This window comes from Phocoena sinus, chromosome 10 (assembly GCF_008692025.1).
Source record: "Phocoena sinus isolate mPhoSin1 chromosome 10, mPhoSin1.pri, whole genome shotgun sequence".
Classification (NCBI taxonomy): Eukaryota; Metazoa; Chordata; class Mammalia; order Artiodactyla; family Phocoenidae; genus Phocoena; species Phocoena sinus.
Genome location: NC_045772.1, coordinates 7,894,727 through 7,915,869, shown reverse-complemented (window position 1 = coordinate 7,915,869; position 21,143 = coordinate 7,894,727). Strand labels below are relative to the sequence as shown.

Here is a 21,143-nt window from a genome sequence, read left to right as displayed (position 1 = left end):
TAAGGACACTATACAAATGTTAACTTTGTGTATGACATGTTGCTTTCTCTTCTTAGTTTAGAAAAGTAAACTTGAAGAAATCTAATAAGTAATCTTGGCTGCCAAAGGAGTAATCTGTGAACTCAAGTTGGAAATCGATGTCATTTAAAATTGAGTTAACAGGAGAATTCAAGTTTCCTTCCCCACCACCACCCTTTGCAATTTGTTTAAAACGCCTTGGCCATGGAAAGAACTGCCAGGTCTAATACTAATTCAATGGCTATATAGTCTTTAACTGAGAGGCAGGTTAGTTTACTGCAGTGGTTCTCAAAGTATAGGCTGAGGACTTCCGAGGGTTCCAGAAACCCTTTCAGCAGGTTCACAAAGTTCCTCTTCCGACTGCATGACTGTACGAGGCCAGCTTTTCTTTATATCCTTCAACCAAAGCAACATATTGAGTGAAGAAGCAGAGGTGAGAATCCAGCTGTCTTCTACTAAGTCGGATATAAAAGAGATTTGCAAAAATGTAAAACAATGCCACTCTTCTAATTTTTTGTTTTGAAAGCTAGTTACTTTTAATAAAGATATTTACGTTAACATGTGATGGGTTTTTGTTCTTTTAAAATCTTTTAAATTTCTCGGTAAGATTTCCACTGTAGTAAATAGATATAACCCACACCAAATCTCTTTGGGGTCTTCAACTTTTAAGATCATAAAGGGATCCTGAGACTAAAAAGTTTGAGAACCTCTAGCTTAGTAATTAAGAACTTCGAATTCAAACCTGGATCGAGCCCAGCTTCCCCACTTTGCCACCACACAGAGCAAGTGCTCACGGAGAGGTGGCTGCTGCCATCACTGTTACTTTAGGGCTTCCACCCTCGGCAGAAATCCGCTCCTTTAAACCCTTTTCAAGTGGCCATTCAAACTGCGTGAATACTTGAGCGGTGAAGAGCACAGCACTTTTCACACAGGTGGCGTTACACGTTTGGAGAGTTCTGCTTGGGTATTCATTGGGACCCTTGGTTGCAGGGTACCCGAATCCAGCTTCTAAGGCATGGGACATTTATGAGAGGGCTATGGGGCTATGTCCTGTAATAAGAGAAAGGGACAGAGAACTAGCTGGACCTAAGAATGAGTGACTAGAACTGAGGCATCGCTGCTGGGATTCTCCCTGCCTGTGTTTTGCAGAGACTAGCTTTGGTTTTTTGTTTTTTGTTTTGGCTGCGCTGTTCGGCTTGCGGGATCTTACTTCCCTGACCAGGGATCAAACCTTTGCCCTCCGTAGTGGAAGCGCAGAGTCCTGACCACTGGACCGCCAGGGAATCCCTGAAACTAGCTTTATATATGGCAGGAAAACCCTGGATGCTGACACCTCTTCTGGCACCTCTTCTCCCAGTTTCTGCCACAAGAGAGGGACTTACTCCAAGTCCTGATTCCAAAAATCCCAGCTGTGTCAGGTGCCGACACCTAGACTAATTGGTAGATTCACTTAGAAAATAGTGACTGTCTTGAGAACCTCAGAGTTGAAAGGTAGAGTGACAGTTCCCAGAAGAATGGGAGTGGTATGGGGCAGACCAAACAAGGTGTCTACGTCTGCAAGACTTGGTAGGAAGTGTTTCTTACATTGAGCCAAAATGTCTCCTTGTAACACAATTCAGTTTTTCTTGTGTTGCCTCACGAAACTGGTGGACATAATTCTTCCCTAAGATATTAGTGGAATTAATTGAGCGCTTACTGTGTTCCAAACCTAGAGGACACAGCTGAAGTAGACAAAGTCTTTTCCCTCAAATAGCTTACAGTCTAGCAGATTTTCTTAAAATGAATGAGTGGTGGAAGCTACCTCTGGAGAGCTTGACAGGGCCCAGATCTGGGCTTGATCTTGACTTGCCCATTCTCTCTTAGATTCCTTCCGGCAGCCCCTCTTCTTCAGTCCGTCCCTGAAGATTCTGTTCTCCGGGTTCTGCCCTGTCTGGGAGACCTTAGCCTCACCCATAGTCACCATAGTGGCCCCCCAGGTGGCCTCTTGACAACTGATTGTGTGCATCTCTTCCCAAATCCACTCTTTTTTTTTTTTTTAATGTTTTCATTTTTAACTTTAATGTTTTATTTATTTATTTTAACATTTATTTATTTGGTTGCGCCGGGTCTTAGTTGCAGCAGGCGGGCTCCTTAGTTGAGGCACGTGGGCTCCTTAGCTGCAGCATGCATGTGGGGTCTAGTTCCCCAACCAGGGATGGAACCTGGGCCCCCTGCATTGAGAGCACAGTCTTAACCACTGTGCCACCAGGGAAGTCCCCCAAATCCACTCTTAGTAACCTTGTATTGATACCTAGAAATTGGCCATAGTGGTTGTATTTACACCACAGAATTGAGAAATGCTACAAATCAGAATTTCTTTTCTCCGGAAAGCCTGTTGCTAGTCATTTACCAGCACCCCACTGCATAGTTACTGTCTGGGAACATGGCACCCAAATGTGTCCATTGTCTCTCCCTGGCTGTGCGTCTCTTGGACGCTTCAAACTCAGCCTGTCAAAAATGACTGACCTGTCATTTTCCCAAAACATACCCCTCCTCCTGGATGACTTAGCCTGGTTAATGGCACTGCCACTCATCCAATTCATGAAGACATAGGCATTCAAAGGCATTTTAGATATTCTCCTCTCCGCCTCTGCATCTAAGTAGTCATTAAACTCTATTCACTCTGCTGTTGTACTCTCACTGCAGTCTGTACCCTCTTCTCCATTCCCACCGCCACTGACAGGGCCCACGCCTTCTTCATGTTCCTCTGAAACAACTGCAGTTCCTTTACTGGTCATGCTGTCGTTAGTCTCCTTGCTACAACCTGAAACGAGTCTTTAATTTGGTGTGATGCCCCCCTCCACTAGTTGAGAAAGCCCCACCTTGAAGGATGCAGAGTTCACTTCCCATCGTAGACGTTGAGCATGCCAAATCCTGGCTCCTCCAGTTTCTGTGCAGCTGGAACAAGGTAGGGTAGCTAACCTCCGTCAGAGATACTCAACCTGCCATCCCTTACGGCTGTGGGCAGCACCCAAGTCCCAGTGCAGACGGCCAAATGGGTGGTGGCATCCGGTGTTTTAACAGCCTCAATAGCCAACACCTCCCCAGACTAGTTTTGTGGCATCATTTTGGCTGTGGTCCCAGTTGCCACCCATTTTCTGAGCCTGATTAATTCCCCAACATCCCCTGTGGGCTGTGAGCTCTCCAGCATTCTCTCCGTATCCACTCTGCTACAACAATCAGCCAGGTCTTTGGTTTTCAACGCTCATCATTATCTCCTCCTGTCCCTAATGGGTAGGCCCACACCATTTCCTTTTCATTCTCGAAACATTCCTAAAAAGCCCATCATTTTATTATAATGTCATCTGATGTTTTTCACTCATTTCCTCAGCCAACAGAACACTCTTCTAAGAGTCCTTTGCCTGTCTTTTCTCTCCTTTATTTTTGTCCCATATTTGATCAATTTCTTTTCTTTTTCCTTTTTCTTTTTTTTGGCCGTGCCACTTGGCATGAGGGATCTTAGTTCCCCAACCAGGGATCGAACCATTGCCCCCTTCAGTGGAAGTGTGGAGTCTTAACCACTGGACCACCAGGGAAGTCCCATGATCAATCTCCTTGCAAAGAACTCACTGAAGAGTTGATGCCCTATGTAGTGCATTTTTTCTTTTGATACCCATTATTTTCTTCCTACTTGGACAAATTTTCAACCTACTGTTGGAACACCTTTTGTGGGCCTCTTGCCCCTGCTGAGCCCACTGCCCTGCCCTCTTACCTGAGCCTTCACCCCATGGTATGTAGAGCCACACACGGCCTGGAACTTCAAAGCCTGGAACATCTCCATCTCTTTTCATCTCTTTCCAGCCTGGCATGAGCTCCTCTGACTCGATCCCAGTGTTGCGTTGTAGCTTCTGCTGGACTTGCTTGAACCTCTTCCTTCCAAGAACCTCGGTCCTAACCAACCCAGTCAAGCTCCCTACTCCCTTGTCTCAGTGCCAGGTTACCTGAGAGGCTGGTCCTCCCCTAGACTCCTCTAAACAGAGACAGGGCACTAGCCTCCCATTAGGGCCCCCAGCATTGAGGCATCCTCTTTTCTCTGCACTTTTTGAAATCTCCCCCAAAGCAAGGCCATATTTCTAGCTAAACCCAGGCTGTGATGAAGTCTGAAACAGCATGGTCTCTTTCACCAAAGCGTCCCCTTTCTTCTACTTAGAGTAAGCTCAGAGTAGCAATTTTTCAGACTAGTTGCGTCCACATTTTGCATTCTGAGATGTGAAACTATCCATTACACAAAAGTAGAACCTATCATCCTATACTTACAGGAGAATGAAACTGTTTTCAGATGTCTTGATAATTATTCTATTTTCTGCCAAACTCCTCCTCCTGTAACTGACAGCCTCTATCTTGCTCAAAGACACTGCCATCCCATTAAACAGTCTAGAAACCTTAAAGTCATCTTTAATGCCACCTCGACCCTCATCCCCAATATCCATGTGGTTACATATCCTATCTATTGTACTTCAATTTTACATCACTCAGATGCAAGCTCACCTGCTCTGCCTCCACTATTCAGGCCTTGATCATCATCTGAATTGTTGAAATGAGTCCGTTACTCTCCTCACCTACAAGATTTAGGAGCCCTGGGACTTCCCTGGTGGCACAGAGGTTAAGAATCCACCTGACAATGCAGGGGACATGGGTCTGATCCCTGGTCTGGGAAGATCCCACATGCCGCGGAGCAACTAAGCCCGTGCGCCACAACTACTGGGCCTGTGAGCCAAAAGTACTGAAGCTCACGTGCCTAGAGTCCGTGCTCTGCAACAAGAGAAGCCACCAAAATGAGAAGCCCGTGCACCGCAACGAAGAATGTCCCCTGCTCGTTGCAACTAGAGAAAGCCCACGCACAGCAACGAAGACCCAACTCAACCAAAAATAAATAAATAAATAAATTTATTTAAAAAAGAAAAGATTTAGGAGCCCTCATAATAGAAAATCTCATAAAAGCATAATTCAGAAGGCCCAGTTCTATATTGTCTAAAGAGTCTGCCCCTTAAACAAACTCATGTTCCCTGAATCTTCTGAGCTATATTCTCAAGAGTCTGCAGAAGGCATTTGCATTCATCCAAAGCTGTTGGGGAACATGGCAAAGACAAAGGAAGAAGGAGGTTACTTTTGCCAACTATTTATTTCTTTATACCATTAATGTTTAAATCTCACTGAATTTTATTTTATTTATTATTACTATTTTTTTTGGCTGCGCCACGTAGCATGTGGGATCTTAGTTCCCCCACCAAGGATCAAACCCGCGCCCCCTGCAGTGGATGGGTGGAATCCCAACCACTGGACCATCAGGGAATTCCCATCACTGAATTTTAGAACTTCTTAAAAATACAATTGCCCAAAAGGTATAAACATATGGAAATGCTGTAACACTAATCAAGTGGAATAATAATTACACGATGGGACTTCGATGGGGTAGTATATTTTCTTTAATTGTGCCAACTGATAAGAAACACAGGAAAGCATTTATTATATGATGCCGAAAGGAAATAGAATTATCATGGGCATTGTGATCGCAACAATATAAAGAAATCTACAATATACCTCAGTAAAAAATACATACAACGTGCAAAAATGAGATTGCACTTAGGTAGATTACACTGTGGGTTGTTTATAACCATGTTTCATTTACCCTTGCTATGTTTTCTCTCACATTTAAACTAAGGAAAAAAGAATCCCCCCCAAGATGCTAAATTGTCTTTAGACTCGGGAAAGCTCTGCTTACCAAGATCAGTGACTCAAGCTCTTGAAGGATGAGCCTCACAATTCACCACTTCCATCGTGCTCTCATATACACAATCTCATCTGATCTACCTAATCACTGCTTCTATCGGATCTTTGCTTTTAAACAAAGTCAGTTTCTGGGCTCCTTGTCTCCACTCCCATCCTGGGGCATCTTGGAGACACCTGAGACTGCGTTTAGCCCCTTGTGTCACACTGACAACTTCACTCTTCATTACTTACCCACCGTGTGTTGCTATAAAGATGGCAGATGCTGTAAAGCTCTGGAGCCCTTCTCTCTCTCTTGCTTTACCTGAGTTTCCAAGCACCTCCTCTGCTGTCATTATATCTTACTTCGTTATATCCCTGTCCTCCTGAGTACACAGCATCATCTGTGTGTTTTCACACTCCTACTCAGGTTTCTCCCTAAAGCCTTCTTCATCCCCACTGTCTTCCCATGGTGAAGGGTCAAATGAGTTTAGGTTAAAATCCTGGCTCTGCTACCAACACACGAGGTGACTCTGAACAAGGTTCTGAGCCTGGCATCCTCATCTTTAAAATAGGCATAAGAGGGACTTCCCTGGAGATCAGTGGTTAATACTCCGTGCTTCCACTGCAGGGGGCGCGGGTTCCATCCCTGGTGGGGGAACCAAGATCCCACAAGCCTCGTGGCATGGCCAAAAAAAAATTAAATAGGCAGAAGAATAAAAATGGTATACCTAGGGATGAAAAGTGAGAAACAAAGAAAATTAGATTACCTGCTGAAATTAACATCGAAGAGCTCAGACCTGGGATTACTGACGGGCAGACAGAGAAAAAGCGGATCCTAGGCAAGCAAGAATGGACTGTAAAGGGATTGAGGGTGTTAATATATCCAAATAAATAACACGTTGACTCCTAAAGGGGCTTAATCTTGGAAACCTAAAACTGGAGCCTCACTGAGGCAAAAGTAGGCAGTGCCCACCCCTACTCTCTGCAGAAGAAGCAGTCTTGGCCAATAGGCTTCGACTAGTAACAGCCCATTGACAAAGCTAACCTCTGTTTGGAGAACTTAGTCTGCTTTAAATATATGCATCATCTAACTAACTTTAAAGAGCTCTTCCTTGGCCGCCCATTGAACTTAACTAAAATTGAAACTTCTTACCCAGAGCAGCTCATCCCCAGGTGAGCTGAACCCTGGCTTCCTTCCCGAGGTCATCTAAGAATGTCATTCCCTTTGGTATTCGCAGAGCTCCATCCCTCTCCCCACCTCTGGGAGTCGTCACCTGGCCATTGGCCTTTGCCTGGGGCTCTCCCGCATTTCTGCATGGCTGGCTTCTCCAGGTCTCAGAACTCACCTTAATTGTCACCTCCCCAAGGAGGACTTCCCTGCCACCCCATTCACTCTATCACATCAACCCATTTTATTGTCTGCACAGCACTTAGTGATCTACATTGTCTTGGTCTCTTATGTGATCACTTGTTTACCTGGTTCTGAATTTCCAGGAGAACAAAAACCTCACCTGTCCTATTCACCCCTGAATCTCCAGCACCTACCACAGTGCCTTCACTAGTTGAATAAAAAAACAAAGGAATGAGCAAATAAACTGCTCTTTCGTTTATTTTGTTCATGCCTACCAAGCCAACTGTCTGATCAGGGTTTGGTGGTCTACTGGGAAAGAGTATTAAACCAATGGTGTAGATGTATTTTTTTCTGATTCCTGTAATAGTTGTGGTTCGCTTTGAAATTATTTTTGTGTTATCTTTTTATATATAAGTCTAAGAGCTTGGTAATTATTGCTGATGTTTATTTTTATGACTAGTTATTATTCATTGACTGTTAATGATGTGCCAGCCATAGACGGGAACTTTACCATCCACTTAATCGTCACAAAAATAAAATCTATTTTTAAGATTAGTGCTGCTCTGGACCATGTTCCAGATCAGGAAAATGAGACTCAGAGAGCTTAAATGACTATGTAAGTTCTCACTGTAGGGAATCATGGCAGAGACAAACTTTTCATTGAGGTTGGTCTGACACAAAAACTTGTGTGCTCTTCCCCGGGCCCACAGTTGACACTGAACCCTCCCCCTACCTGCACCCAGGGGATTCAGCTCACCCTCTGTTGGTCTTTGGTGATGATGTTTCCACCTCACACTTGCAGAGGCCTGCCCACCCTGCAATGCTGTCATCCATGACCCAGAGTAGGCAGTCTTTTTATTTTAAACTGTGGCCAGATATTCCTCCTTTAAGCTCTTTTCTCTTCTAGAGACATGACCTTTAGGGAAGGAGTGAAGATGCCACCTGTTGTTTTTTGTTTGCTTGCTTTGTTTTTTTAGAAGCTCAGTTCTTAATATATTGAAGGTCAGAGTTGAATGTACAAATCAATAATACTAATGCTATTCATTAAGTTGGGGCTTGGAGGAACAGCCATGTTCCCTGATTGATAAGGAGGCCTGACATTTGTGTAGCCCTTAACCATTTACAAAGGGCTTTCACTCCATTATCTCATGTTTCCCTCACACTAGCCCTTGGAGAGGCAGCCTGGGCTGGTGGAGAGGAGGCAACCTAGGAAGGAGATAAACCTGGGTCCACATCCCAGCCCAACACCGAGGAGTCATGTGACCTTGGACAGGTCACTTGATCTGAGTCACTCATTTTTTAAAAAATGATCATACAGGGGCTTCCCTGGTGGCGCAGTGGTTGGGAGTCCGCCTTTCGATGCAGGGGACACGGGTTTGTGCCCCGGTCTGGGAGGATCCCTCATGCCGCGGAGCGGCTGGGCCCGTGAGCCATGGCCGCTGGGCCTGCGCGTCCGGAGCCTGTGCTCTGCAGCGGGGGAGGCCACAACGGTGAGAGGCCCGCGTACCGCAAAAAAAAAAAAAAGAAATGATCATACAATGAACTGAACTTTGTAAAACATCTTGGTGAATAGTTTTACGAGTCTTAATGTATATATAGATTAGTATAATCATCACCACGATCCATTGCCCCCCAAACCTCCCTCGCGCGCTCTCTTTCCCCCGCCTCTAATCCCTGAGGACCACTGACTTGTTCTCCATCCATACAGTGTTGTCTTTTCAAGAATGTCATATAATGGGGTCATACAGTATGTCACCTATCAAGACTGACTTCTTTAATATAACACAATACCTCTGTGATTAATCCAAGTTATCACGTGTGTGCATAGTTTGTTCCATTTTATCCATTTCATCACATGGAGGTACCACAGTTTTCTTATTCATTCACCTGTTGAAGGACACTTGGGTTGTTTCCCATGCTTTTGTTGTTGTTTGTTTTTGTTTTTTACAAGTTTTTGAAAATGGCAATAAAATATACAATATACGTGACATAAAATATACATGACATAAAATTTACCACTTTAAGGGTACAATCTGGTGGCATTAAGTGCACTCAAACATAGTATAACCATCACCAACTATTTCCAAAAATTTTTCATCATCCCAAACAGAAATTCTACCCATTAAACAGTAACTCCCCACTCCTTCCTCCCTCCTGCCCCTGGTAACTTCTGTTCTACTTCCTGTCTCTATGAGTTTGCCTATTCTAGGTACCTCATATAAGTGGAATCATACAGTATATGTCCTTTTGTGTCTGACTGACTTCATTAGCACTAAGTTTTAAAGGTTCATCCATACTGTAGCACATATTGGAATTTCATTCCTTTTTTCACTGAATAATATTCCATTGTATGTACATTCCGCATTGTGTCTACGCACTCACCTGCTGATGGACGCTTGGTTTTTTTCCTTCTTTTGGCTATCGTGACTACTGCTGCAATGCACATGATGTGTACAAATATCTCTTTGAGGCCCGTCTTTCAGTTCCTTTGGGTAATACCTAGAAGTGGAATTGCTGGAAGTGGAAATGTTAAATTTTAGCTTTCTGAGGAGTTGCCAAATTGTCTTCCACAGCAGTGCACTATTTTGCATTCTCACTAGCAATGCACTCTAATTTCTCTACAGCTGTATTAGTCTGCTCAGGCTGCTATAACAAAATACCACAAACTTGGCAGCTTCAACAACAGAAATGTATGACTCACAGGTCTGTAGGTTGCAAAGTCCAAGATCAAAGTTCTGGCAAATTTGCTTTCTGGTGAGAGCTCTCTGTCTGGCTTGTAGATAATCACTTTCTGGCTATGTCCTTTCTTTGGTGCATGAACTGAGGCAGAGAAAGTGAAAGAGAGCTCTGGTTTCTCTTCCTCTTTATGTTTTTTCTAAGTTAACTTTTATTGGAGTATAGTTGCTTTACAATGTTGCGTTAGTTTCTGCTGTACAGAAAAGTGAATCAGCTATACGTATACATATATCCCCTCTTTTTTGGATTTCCTTCTACTCGCCAGGGAGCACTGAGTAGAATTTCTCTTCCTCTTCTTAAAAGAGCACCAAATCTATTGGATAAGGGTCCCATCCTTATTACCTCATTTGACTTTAACTCCGTTATGGGACTTCCCTGGTGGTCCAGTGGTTAAGAATCTGCCTTCCAATGCAGAGGACGCGGGTTCGATCCCTGGTCGGGGAACTAAGATCCCACAGGCTGTGAGACAACTAAGCCCAAGCTCTGCAACTACTGAGCCCACGAGCCACAATGAAAGATCCTGCATGCCACAGCGAAGATCCCGAGCGCCACAACTAAGACCCGACACAACCAAATAAATAAATAAATAAATATTTACAAAAAATTCCCTCAGCCTATATCCAAATACAGTCACATTGGGGGCTATGCCTTCAACTATGAATTAGCGATGGGGGAGAGACACAACTGGATCCATAGCAACATCCTTGTCAACACTTACTATCTTCCATTTTTAAAAAATAATAGCTATTCTAGGGGGTGTGAAGCAATAGTAGTTTTTATCTTTTTTTTTTTTTTTTTTTTTTTTTTTTTTTTTTTTTTTTTTTGCGGTACGCGAGCCTCTCACTGCTGTGGCCTCACGCCTTGCAGAGCACAGGCTCCGTACGCTCAGGCTCAGCGGCCATGGCTCACGGGCCCAGCCGCTCCGCAGCACGTGGGATCTTCCCGGGCCGGGGCACGAACCCGAGTCCTCCGCATTGGCAGGCGGACTCTCAACCACTGCGCCACCAGGGAAGCCCACAATAGTAGTTTTGATTTACATTTCTTTAATGACTAATGATGTTGAGCATATTTTCATGTGCTTATTAGCTATTTGCATGTCTTCCCTGGCAAAATGTCTATTCAAATCCTTTACCCATTTTTTTTTTTTCGGCCACACCACGTGGCTTGGGGGGTCTTAGTTCCCCACCCAGGGACTGAACCCATGCCCTCGGCAGTGAAAGTGTAGAGTCTTAACCACTGGACCACCAGGGAATTCTCACCCATTTTTTAAAAAATAACTTTTATTTATTTATTTATTTTGGCTGCATTGGGTCTTCATTTCTGCACGCGGGCTTTCTCTAGTTGCACGAGCAAGGGCTACTCTTCTTTGTGGAGCACAGGCTCTAGGCACACGGGCTTCAGTAGTTGTGGGGCGCACAAGCTCAGTAGTTGTGGCACATGGGCTTAGTTGCTCCGCAGCATGTGGGATCTTCCCAGACCAGGGCTCGAACCCATGTCCCCTGCGTTGGCAGGCGGATTCTTAACCACTGCACCACCAGGGAAGTGCCCCCCCACACACACCCATTTTAACTGGGTGGTTTGGTGATGAGTTGTAGGAGTTCTTTATATAAACTGGATATTAAATGCTTGTTAGATATATGATTTGCAAAAACTTGCTCCCTTTCTGTGAGCTCTCTTTTCACTCTTGATAATGTCCCTTAATACACAGAAGTTTTAAATTTTGATGAAGTCTAATTTATCTTTTTTTAAAAAATGTCATTGCCTATGCTTTTGGTGTCATATTTAAGAAACCATTGTCAAATCCAAGGTCATGGATATTTTCTCTTATTTTTTCCTCTAAGAGTTTTATAGTTTTAGCTCTTAGATTTAGCTCTTTGATCTACTTTGAGTTAATTTTTGTATATAGTGTAAGGTAAAGGCACAACTTCATTTTTTGTGGATATCCGGTTTTCCCAACACTATTTGTTGCAGAGACTGTCCTTTCCCCATTGAATAGTCTTGGCACTCTTCTCAAAAGTCTTTTGACCATATATGTGAAGATTTCTTTCTGGGTGCTCTATTCTAATCCATTGGTCTACATGTCTGTCTTCATGCCAGTACCACACTGCTTTGTTTGTTATAAAAGGATATTACCCCCCTTGCAAGTTGTCATGAGAATGAGAGATAATGAAAGTGAAGTGCCTGGCGCAGAGCTTGGCACATAGTAGGTGCTTAACAAACGACAACTATCCTTACGGGAAGGCTGGTTATGTGCTTTCAGGCTGGAAGGACCAGGGACACACTCAGGTTCCCTCAGACACACTGGGAAGTTTGTCTAATGGGAGACCATCCTCATCTGCACAGTCAGCCTGGGGAGACCAGATGCCTCAACAGGCCATCATCTGGTTGTCTCTGAGCAAGTGTCCACTGCTTCTCAGCACCTGAAGTAGATCTTCCATTTTGCTTCTCTCTTCTAGTGCTACTGTCTAAATTCACATTCCCCCAAAGAAGACCCTGAGACAAGAACTTGATAACTTATTTTGGAGGAGATTCCCGGAAGCACAGCAAGGGAAAGGGAAAGTGAGACAGAAAGTAAAAGGGAGAAGGAAGTGAGGAAAGCCTCTGTGGGCAGCTGGGGCCCAGTCTTACTGGGAGGAGCCTCGCAGAACTCAGCACAGCGCTGTGCTCCTGGGGCATTTATCCACTGACTCCCACTGCCCTAGAGGTTTCAAATCTCTGGCCCTTCTGGGCTGCCCAGCACAAAGGGCTGAGCAAGTCCCCACAACTCCAGAAAAAAACCCTGAAGCTGAGAAGCAGAGCCCTGAGAATACTAGAGGTAAAAAGTGCATGCAGGGACTTCCCTGGTGGCACACAGTGGTTAAGAATCCACATGCCAATGCAGGGGACATGGGTTTGAGCCTTGCTCCAGGAAGAGCCCACATGCCACGGAGCAGCTAAGCGTGTGCACCACAGCTACTGAGCCCACGAGCCACAACTACTGAAGCCTGCAGACCTAGAGCCCGTGCTCCGCAACAAGAGAAGCCACCGCAATGAGAAGCCCGCGCACCACAACGAAGAGGAGCCCCTGCTCGCCGCAACTAGAGAAAGCCTGCGCGCAGCAACAAAGACCCAACACAGCCAAAAATTAATTAATTAATTTTTTAAAAAAACGTGCATGCAGAAAAGCATCTCCTGTACCTACAGGTAAATTAGGAAGGACGGAGGGGCTGCCGGGCAGGGCACCAATAGCGTCTGCAGCTACCACCACCTACCGCCTCTCCGCCTTTACTACTTCATGAGTTCTGCACGCTCAAAGCTTCCACTGCAGCAGACTTCTACTTTTGGCTTTAATCTCTGGGCACCTCTGGGTTTCTGTGTCACTCTGCTGCCCAAGTCTCTGTGTAGGTCTTGCATGTAACCTGTCCTCCAGAGAAGCTTGGGTGGCTGGTGGAGTCACCGTCTTGACTGGGCAGGGCTCTTCACACTCACCCAGCTCATCAGGCACTGGCCTCCAAAACTGGCTGCCCTGGCCACAGGCCCCGATCTCTCAGTCCCCATTTCTGAGGTCCCAGGAATAAAACATAACAACTTGTTCACAAGGACCATTTCGGACTTTTTCTTCAGTCTCAGGTCTCCCAGATCATCAGTAGGATGGAGTACAGTTATCCCCCTTTACAAACGAGGACATTGGGGCTTAGAGCATATAAGAGTCTTGCCTAAAGGCGCACAGTTAGTCAAAGGCAAGCTTAGACTTGCACGAAGTCTCAACCATTTTGCCTCTTACACAGGGAACCCAAATCTCAAAGTGTTGAGTGTTATAAGAATCTTCCTATTTGGTGGATTATCTCACAGTGGAAAGGGATCTGTCCAGGAAGCCTCAGACTTTCAGGACTCTGGGTTCCTGAATGGCAGAGCACAAGATGGGGGTTCATACTAAACCCACAACAAATAAGCCCGTGCAGGCATGCCATACCAAACTGTGTCAGATCAAGTACCAATTTTTATGAAATTCCAGTTGAAGCAAGCAGTAGTAGAAATCAAATATTTCAAAAAATTTGGCTAGCTACTCCGGGAGGGTGGAAGGGGGTGATGTCTGATCCATTTCTGCTCCTATGATAGGAGATGGGGGCTTGAGATAATGCCCCAAATTGGAAGAGTGTTTGGAGGCTAGGCAACCACATGACAAATGCTCTCAGAATTGCTGTTAACCTCAATGTTCAGGCCTACCAGGTTCTTTGTCCTCAACACCGTGGCTCAAGCCTCTTCCTCCCTCATGAGACTTCTTCCTGCAGCTCATCTCTCCTCACAGCCAGATTTCTTGAAAGGACTGTCCACATTCACAGTCCCTACTTTGTCACCATCCCTCCTAGCAGTCTGACATTTCTTACCCATCATTCCGCTGAAACTGCCCACCCAGGTCAACAGGAACTTCCAATAACAAACCAACTTGCCACTTTCAGTCCTTCTCTGTAAGAATTCAGACCTGCACTTGGTGAAACCCTCCACTGTCATGTTGTCTGCCTCATCTATTTTTTTTTTTAATTTATTTATTTATTCATTTTTGGCTGCCTTGGGTCTTCGTTGCTTCACGCAGGCTTTCTCTAGTTGCAGTGAGCAGGGGCTACTCTTTGTTGTGGTGTGTGGGCTTCTCATTGCGGTGGCTTCTCTTGTTGCGGAGCACAGGCTCTAGGTGCATGGGCTTCAGTAGTTGTGGCACGCAGGCTCAGTAGTTGTGGTGCATGGGCTTAGTTGCTCCGTGGCATGTGGGATCTTCCAGCACCAGGGATTGAACCCGTGTCCCCTGCATTGGCAGGCAGATTCTTAACTACTGCGCCACCAGGGAAGCCTATGCCACATCTCTTTTTAACTGTTGCCATGCATTATATAGTATGATGGGGCAGTTTCAAGTTTTTTGGGTCCTGAAGCTTATGCATTTGCGGGGAACCTCTTTAAGAAAAATATTACAAAGTTACATTGAGAAATTGCTAGATTCTCTCCTGGGCTGCTGCAAGTGAGGGGCCCTGAAGCTTAAGCTCCATTAACTTCATAGCGAATCCTCCCTGAGAAGAGACAAGTTTATGTAAGCATTCTCTACCAGTGGACAGGATGGATGCGCCATTACAACAGTACTGCAAAGAACATTTTTTTTTTTTGGCCACACGGCTTGCGGGACTTTAGTTCCTACACCAGAGATTGAACCTGGGCCCCCAGCAGTGAAAGCACTCGGAGTCCTAACCACTGGACAGCCAGGGAATTCCTGCAAAGAACATTCTTACACACAACTCTTTTGCGAACACGTGTATTTCTCCAGGGACAGAAAGAATAGGAATTGCCAAGTTCTAGGTCATGGGCCTTTTCATTTTTATTTGATGGTTTACTGCCAAATGCCCTCCCATGAAGCATCACTAAATTCCACTCCAGTGGGCAGTCATGGGGGGAATTGTCTCATGTCCTTGACAGCACTGGATGTTATCATCTTTTTTGTTTTTGTTTTTCCAAGCTGATGGGAAAAATAAGAAAGCATTTCAGTGTTATTTTAATTTACTGTATTAGTTTCTAGGGCTGTTGTAACCAGGTACTAGAAACATAGTGGCTTAAAAAAAAAAACAGAAATGTATTGTCTCATGGTTCAGGAGACGTGTGCCTTAAAAAAAAAAAAACAGAAATGTATTGTCTCATGGTTCAGGAGACAAGAAGTCTGAAATTGAGGCGTCAACAGGGCGGTGCTCCCTCTGAAACCTAGGGACATAGGGGACCATTCTTCCTAGCCTCTTCCTAACTTCTGGTGGTGCCTGTCAGTCTTTGGTGTATCACTCTGATTCTCTGTCCCCACAGGGCATTCTCCCTGGGTCTCGGTTGTCACATGGCCCTCTTCTTATAAGGAGGCCACTAGTCATATTGGATTAGGGGCCCACTCCACTCCAGTATGACCTCATCTTAACTAATTATATCTGTGACAACCTTATTTACAAATAAGTTCACATTCCGAGGTACTGGAGGTTAGGACTTCAGCATATTTGGGGGCAGGGGGGAGTGAACACAATTCAACCCATAATATTTACATTCTTCTAATTTTACGGACATCGAATATCTTTTCATATGTTTACTGAAAATTTGGATCCTTTCTTCTGCAAATCGCCCTTTCATATGAGTTGCCCGCTTTTCTATTGGGTTGTTTTTCATTCCTGTTTCTTTCAAGAGCCTCTGTATTTTCCATGACGAATCTGTTATATATGTGGCAAAGGTTTGCGCTCAGCCCATCGCACGTTCTGTAACTTCAGTTTTGGTATCTGCCTTGATGTCTGTGATGCCAAACTCCCCAGATTTCCCTCCTGCTTTCTGATTCAGGGTCTGTCCTTCTTCCTCTGCCTCTTCCTGTGAAGTCTTCCCCATGTCATAAACAGCACCACATCCATCTAGGCTCCAGTAAGAAACATAGGCGTCTCTCTCTCTCCTTTTTTTTTTTGGCCATGCTGTGCCACACGACTTGCTGGATCTCAGTTCCCTGACCAGGGGTTGAACCCGGGCCACTGCAGTGAAAGCCCAGAATCCTAATCACTAGGCCACCAGGGAGCTCCGCATGGGCGTCTCCTTTGATCTCCCTTCTCCCTCATCTATACAACTTACCGCCAATCTCCATCAACTTTAACCTCTTAAATACCTGTCAAATCCATGCATCAGTGGCCGGATGATGGGAGAGTTCCTGTCTGAAGGCCTCCAGTTTCTGTGTGGAATAGAAGGTGAGGTCAGAGGTTTGGGGAGAGTGGCGAGGGTTTTCAATAGCCACTGTGGAGGGTGGCAGGGTGAGCCGACGAGGAGGACAGCATCGTTGGTGTACGGTATTTGTGGGCCCGGTTATGGTCACCGTCCATGAATTGATGGCACCAGACTCTGTGGTGCTGTGATTTTCTTCAACAGACCTCAGGGCCCAGGTGCTCCCCGGGAGAGGAAGGGCAATCAGACTGACCCAGAGTTGGGGCTTCCAGGCAGGTACAACAGAGAGGCAGGTTGAGAGAAGTCAGAATGTTGTCAAGAGAGTGGCCAAGGTGGGGAATTGTGGAATCGGTGAGGGAGGGGAAGGAAGTGAGGACAGGAGTGGAGTCAAAGAACAGGAAGTTTGAGCAACGAACAAACAGCTGGAAAGTAGGGAGGGGCTCAGATGTGGACACGAAGAGAGCAGAATAAAGGAGGGGGACTTCCCTGGTGGTCCAGTGGCTAAGACTCTGTGCTCCCAGTGCAGGGGCCCGGGTCTGATCCCTGGTCAGGGAACTAGATCCCACCTGCTGCAACTAAGAGCCCATATACCACAACTAAATATCCCGCACGTGCAACAAAAGACCCCGCACGCGGCAACAAAGGTCCTGCATGCTGCCACTAAGACCCGGCTCAGCAAATAAATAAATATTTAAAAAAGAAAGAACAAAGGAGGGACTGGGGGAGAGAGGAAGACAGAAAGTGAGAGACAAGGACTTCAGAGGAGGCAGGAAAGGACGATGGTCTGGAAGAAGCCTTGGGGCGGGTGCAAGAGGAGCCAGGAAGCAGGGAGAAATGAACCGCTGCGCGCGGGAGGGGTGCTAGGAAGGGGTGGTGACCTCACAGCAGAGCGTGATTTCTGTTCAGAGGTTCTGAACTGGTAGCCTACAGGCCAAACCTTACTTTGCTTTGCTTGCTCAAAAATTAAGTCAATATGAAAAATATCAGGTTTCTCACAAAGAGCCAGATTGCTGGCCTCTTTCTCTTTGTTTCTGAGATATCGTTCCCATACCATAAAAGTCACCATTTTAATGTGTGCCATGCAGTGGTTTTGAGTATATCTGTAAAGGTGTATAATCATCACCATTATCTAATTCTGGAACATTTTCATCATCTCTGAAAGAAAGCCTGTACCATTAGCACTCACTCCCCATTCTCCCTTCTCCCCCAGCCCCTAGCAACCACTCATCTATTTTCTGTCTCTATGGACTTACCTATTCTGAACATTTCATATGAACGGAATCATACAATTAGTGGCCTTTAGTGTCTGGCTTCTTTCACTCAGTATGTTTTCAAGGTTCATCCATGTTGCGGCACGTGTCAGTCCTTCATTTGTCCTTAAGGCTGGACAATATTCCTTTGCATGACTAGACCACATGTTCATATATTCATCCCTTGATGGACTTTCTGGTTGTTTCCACTTCTTGGACATAATGTTGCTGCTATGAACATTCATGTCCAAGTTTTTGTGTGAACCATTTTCAGTTCTCTGGGGTATATACCTAGGAGTGGAATTGCTGGGTCATATGGTAACACTATGTCTAACTTTCTAAGGAACCACCAAACGGTTTCAGCAGAGCTGTACCACTTTACATTCCCGTCAGGGGTATATGAGGGTTTCTGGCCTCTCTTGAACCATCTGAAGGTCTGGCCCTATTGGGTCCACATTCTTACGTGCCGACAGTCAGCCTGGAGTTGCGTCAGGGCACAGGAACTCTCCAGCTTGCCCAGTTCTCACCACACAGTGAGGGCACCGGCATTCACCCCTTGACCTTCACACTTCACGCGTGTTCTTTACCTGCTGGGCCCCAGAGTAAACCCTAGGCTGTGCCGGCAGAAGAGTGAGGGTGTAGGTGATTTTCTTGCCCAAGAATCAGCTTTCCAAAGAGCCAAGGAAAAAGGTTCCAGAAGGTGGAGAGCAGAGGGTTGTTAAAACAAGAGGGGAATTACAGAGCAGTGTGGAGAAAAGAAACGGCCAAAAGAGCTGATATTTGGGGCAGTGACCGAGGACGACAGGCACGGTGGGATGAACATCCGTGCCTGGGCCTCAGAAGGCTCCCACAGTGGTCCTGGTGGATACGGAAGGACCAGTCCTCCAGGCCCTGTAGCTCAGTGACTTAGCAGTTGAAGGGAGCATTTGTTTCAGTCTAGATCAGCACTATTCAACTGAAGCCCATGCGGATAGAGCCTGTGCTCCAGAACAGGAGAAGCCACCGCATTGAGAAGCCCACTCGCAGAAATGAAGAGTAACCCCGCTCGCCACAGCTAGAGAAAGCCCGCGTGCAGCAACGAAGACCCAATGCAGCCAAAATAAATAAATGAATAAAAATTTTTAAATATACACACACACACACACACACACACACACACACACACACATATATATATATATATATATATCAGAGCCATGTTAATTTTCATTTCTGTGAACTCTTTGTTCATATCCGGGGACTGTTTTTCTATAGGATCATAGACTTTTGCATTTTGATATATAGGAGTTGCTTTTATGTTACAGAAATTTGTCTGTTACATGTGTTGCATAAGTTATTGCTTGGTTTGTTGTCTTTTGTTTTGTTATTTTTTCCATGGAAAATTTTAAAACTTTTATTGCGGTCAGAATTGATGAGTTCTGAGTTTTGAGTCATGCTTAAGCAAGCCCAACCCACTGCAAGATTATAAATTTTTTTTAATCCAGTACTTTTATGGTTTCATAGTTTACATTTATATCTTTTGTAGCTTATTTTAGTGTAAGTAATGCAGGAAGGATACAAATATATTTGTTTCTGAAAAGCTATTCAACATTCCCAGGACAAGTTATTACATAATTATTATTTCCTGTGTGTATTTGGATCTGTTTCTGGATATTCTATTGTATTCTATTGATCTCTACTCATGTTCCCATACAAAAGTATTGGGTTGGCCAAAAAGTTCGTTTGGGTTTTTCTGTAACATCTTATGGAAAAAGCTGAACGAACTTTTTGGCCAACCCAATATTTTAATTACCATAGTTTTACAATATGTTTTAATATCTGGTTGGGCTAGCCCCCCTCCTTACTCTCCTTTTAAAGAATTTTCTTAGCTCTTAAAAACTAGCTTTTCTGATTCCTTCTGGGGGAGCCCATATTAAATTTATAAATTATTTGAAAAAGAACTGACATCTTTCTAACATTGATTTACCTCTATTGGGTACACAAAGCTAGCATAACTTATAATCTATTCTGCTCCTTGCTTTTTTCCACTAAACAATATATCCTGGAGATCTTCCCATCTCACATCACAGAGAGTTTCCTTAGACTTTGGTAGATGTACCTTTGCTTAAATGGTTCCCTATAGATGAATAACTTATTCTTTGAATCTTTTGCTGTTACACACATGACTCATTTTGTGTGCACACACCAGGCTCAATACCACCCCAGGAACTTGTGCCTGCCCCCTGCCCATATTCACATGGCTCACTCCCTTACCTCCTTCCTTCTCCAGGAGGTCCATCCTGACCACCCAGTGCTCCCAATTTCCCTATGCTGATAGCAATCACCATCTTCTAACACACTGTATCATTTACTTTTAAAATTATGTTTATTGGGACTTCCCTGGTGGTCCAGTGGCTAAGATTCTGTGCTCCCAAGGCAGGGGGCCCAGGTTTGATCCCTGGTCAGGGAACTAGATCCCGCATGCCACAACTAAAGATCCCGCACGTGGCAATGAAGATCCCATGTGCCACAACTAAGACTGGGCTCAGCCAAATAAATAAATGCTTTAAAAAATTTTTAAATAAAATTATATTTATTATCTGTTTCCTACCACCAGATTACAAAGGTTTGTTGTTTGTTTTGTTTTGTTTTTGTCAGTTTGTTCGTTTATTTGTATTCTGGGCACTCAGAAAAGTATCTGATACTGAATAAGTAAGCATTCAGTAATAATTGCAGAATAAATGAATGAATGAATAAATGAATGAATGAATGAATGCACAAGTATGTTGGTAAGATAAATTCTCAGAGGTGGGATTGCTGGGTCAAAATGTAAGTCTTCCATTATATTTTCAAAACAATCTTTTTCATATCTAGTAAGGCTATTGATTTTTGTATATGAAATTTGTACCTAGATGCATTACTGAATTCTCTTTGTGCTACAATTTTTTTTTTTTTTTTTGTGGTACGCGGGCCTCTCACTGTTGTGGCCTCTCCCGTTGCAGAGCACAGGCTCCGGACGCGCAGGCTCAACGGCCATGGCTCACGGGCCTAGCCGCTCCGCAGCATGTAGGATCCTCCCGGACCGGGGCACGAACCTGTGTCCCCTGCATCGGCAGGTGGACTCTCAACCACTGTGCCACCAGGGAAGCCTTGTGCTACAATTTTTTAGTTGAATTTTGTAGGTTTTCTAAAATATAATTGTATCACATCACCTGTAAATAATAATTATATCACTTTTTTAATCTTTATTCCTCTTCATTTGATAAATAAAAGTGATGGTAGGGACTTCCCTGGTGGTCCAGTGGTTAAGACTCTGTGCTCCCAATGCAGGAGGCCAGGGTTCGATCCCTGGTCAGGGAACTAAGATC

General features: G+C 44.7%; 1 long non-coding RNA gene across 1 annotated transcript; it reads right to left on the bottom strand.

Annotated features, from left to right (window-relative positions):
- Positions 1-4,972: 4,972 nt before the first annotated feature.
- Positions 4,973-9,611, bottom strand: LOC116760699. Its single transcript, XR_004351806.1, has 4 exons — positions 9,500-9,611; positions 8,909-9,004; positions 6,534-6,620; positions 4,973-5,122 (listed from the first exon to the last, which is right to left on the bottom strand). It is a non-coding gene; the product is annotated as an uncharacterized LOC116760699 (long non-coding RNA).
- Positions 9,612-21,143: the final 11,532 nt, after the last annotated feature.